The 3090-nt window shown below is 38.6% G+C and overlaps 1 protein-coding gene across 1 annotated transcript in view; it reads left to right on the forward strand.

Annotated features, from left to right (window-relative positions):
• DPP10 (dipeptidyl peptidase like 10) overlaps nucleotides 1-3090 on the forward strand; it is a 1559001-nt gene that overhangs the window by 38448 nt on the left and 1517463 nt on the right. The gene's annotated exons all lie outside the window — the stretch shown is intronic.

Below are 3090 nucleotides of genomic sequence, written 5' to 3' on the forward strand. Positions count from 1 at the left end.
ATAAATAAACAAATCTTAAGGAAAACATAACAGACAAGCAAAAATTGTACATTGTTGCTCCCCCTCTTCATGGAGGAACGACACAGGACCCTGCCTAGGCTTCATATCCGAGTCACGGCACCATTATGCCTCCTAGGCTTCCTATCCGAGTCACGGCACCATTATGTCGCTCCCCCTCTTCGTGGAGGAACGACACAGGACCCTGCGCTGTTCTTTGGTCTGCTCGGCCCTCCCCGGGTTTGCTGCTGGTTCTTCCCGGGTTGGCTACCGACCCTTCCACCTCCGTGGAAGGGCGGTGCCCCCTGCCACTTTCCCACTTCCGTGGGGGAGCGGCATACCGCCGGCCAGCTCTCTCGGGGGCTGCTCAGATGTTCCTTCAGATAGATGTTCCTGGTGCCTGCCGTTTCTCTCCTCCTTTATAGTCCTCTTCCACCAGTCCCAACTCTGCTACCCACACGCCGAGTACGCTGCTCTCCTCCAATCAGGAGCAGGATCAGCTCCTGCAGGTCATCACTCAAGTTGGCGAGAGGCAGCTGCGTAGAAGCTGCTTACTCCTCTCCCAGCGCCATATTGTGGGAGAGCAGATGCATAGAATAAGTCTTAATTCCAGTAACTTAGTCTAGTCTGAGTTGCTCCCCACAGTACATATTTATGGAGCACTTGGTGATGTTTCATTACATGTATACATTGTATACTAACTACCAAGAGTGTATATATACATATATATATATCCTGTCAAGCACTTAGCATTTCTTTGTAGTGAAAGCATTCAAAAATCCTATCCTCTCCTTTTTTTTTAAAAAAGAGAAATATATAGTAAATTAACATTATACATATATATATATATATATTCACTTTGCATACCTTCATATATATCTGCACTCTACTGTTAATAGGACCCAAGAACTTCTTACTCCTATCTGGCTACAACCTAGTACCCATCAATCAACTTTCCTGAATCCCTTCCTACATCCCTCCCCAGCCTCTGGTAACTACGATTATATCTTTAACTTTTAGGAGATCATCTAATTTTTTAGATTCTACACATGAATGTGATCATTTGAAGAAGACAATTTAACAGTCCCCTCTGGTCCTTCATCATCACACATACTTGTTTTTAGATACAAGGGGGGCATGCTTTATTTTATCTCTGTTTGACTACACCTCCTTTGTTACCAGCTACCTGTATTTAGTTTCTTTAAATTACATGTCAAGGGATTTGTAGTTTTCTGAATATATTGATTTTAAATCATCCTTTTCTTTCAAGTGACAGTACAATATTGTCAATATTTGTGATAGCGTATGCATATGGATTTCTTATCAAGGTTTTCATAGTAAGTATTTGAAAATAGTGATGCTGCTTTTTTTTTTTTTTTTTTTTTGACAGGCAGAGTGGACAGTGTGAGAGAGAGACAGAGAGAAAGGTCTTCCTTTGCGTTGGTTCACCTCCCAATAGCTGCTACTGTCGGTGCGCTGTGGCCGGCGCACCAAGCCGATCCAAAGCCAGGAGCCAGGTGCTTTCTCCTGGTCTCCAATATGGGTGCAGGGCTCAAGGACTTGGGCCATCCTCCACTGCACTCCCGGGCCACAGCAGAGAGCTGGACTGGAAGAGGGGCAAAAGGGACAGAACCGGCGCCCCAATCGGGACTAGAACCCGGTGTGCCGGCGCCGCAGGTGGAGAATTAGCCTATTAAGCCATGGCGCCAGCCATTCATGCTGCTTTTTTAAGCATGTGCGGATGTTGTTCTACTAGTGTTAATAACTTTTCTCCAGGTTTCAGATTTTAAAATCTGCCAAGCATCACTAATGAAATATTTCAAACTTTTTTTTAAATTGAATTTTTAAATCTCTAAAATCTGTCAGAGAATATTAATAGAATTTTATATGCTTCTACATTTTTGGCTAAATTCATTCCAGTGCTCAAAAATATGAAAAGTAAATCAATTTTTGAAAAAAAGTAAAAACATTTTATATCTACTGATAATGGTGTGCCCTTATGACAGTGTCTTGAGCTACAGTGAATGCTGCTGTAAGAAAATCTTATAGAAAAATTTTGTTTCATGTTTTATTCTTGCAGACAATCAAACTTAAAATATTTTCCTATCGTAGCTAGAAATTTCTTAATGATGTCCCAGTGCAATTTGCTTGTAACAGTTTGTTTAATAACTTCCCATGTAAGTAGGCCGTAAATTTAGAAGAAAAATAGTATCAGGGTACATAAATAGAAATTTAAAAAAATTTTTTTATTTAAATGTATTTTTTTAAACTTTTATTTAATGAATATAAATTTCCAAAGTACAGCTTATGGATTACAATGGCTTCCCCCCCATAACGTCCCTCCAACACGCAACCCTCCCCTTTCCCACTCCCTCTCCCCTACCATTCACATCAACATTCATTTTCCATTCTCTTTATATACAGAAGATCAGTTTAGCATACATTAAGTAAAGATTTCAACAGTTTTCTGCCACACAAAAACATAAAGTGAAAAATACTGTTTGAGTACTAGTTATAGCATTAAATCTCAATGTACAGCACACTAAGGACAGAGATCCTACATGAGGAGTAAGTGCACAGTGACTCCTGTTGTTGACTTAACAAATTGACACTCTTGTTTATGGCATCAGTAATCACCCTAGGCTCTTGTCACGAGTTGCCAAGGCTATGGAAGCCCCCTGAGTTCACTGACTCTGATCATATTTAGACAAGGCCATGGTCAAAGTGGAAGTTCTCTCTGTTGCCTAATTAATCCTGTTAGCTTCTTATGTAGTGAATGCTTTGTCTTATAAATCTAGTGACTCCAGCTTTAATAAAAAATATTCAATTGTATTGGGAAAATAAGGGTCAAGTAAAATTTAAGTTTCTTTGATTGGAAGGTTCTTGAGAGAAATGATGATCTTGAAAACTTTAGAAAATTGTTTTTATGGTTATTAAATTATTACATTTAATTTAATGATTAAAATTATAAACTTTATAAAATATGATTTTAAAATGTAAAGGCCTACAACTTCTAATAAATCTATTTAAACAAATTACACTTAATTTTTTAATCAGAAATAAAGATTTAATAAATAAACAAATATTATGAAA

Source organism: Oryctolagus cuniculus, chromosome 3 (genome assembly GCF_964237555.1).
Source record: "Oryctolagus cuniculus chromosome 3, mOryCun1.1, whole genome shotgun sequence".
In the NCBI taxonomy this organism is placed as follows: Eukaryota; Metazoa; Chordata; class Mammalia; order Lagomorpha; family Leporidae; genus Oryctolagus; species Oryctolagus cuniculus.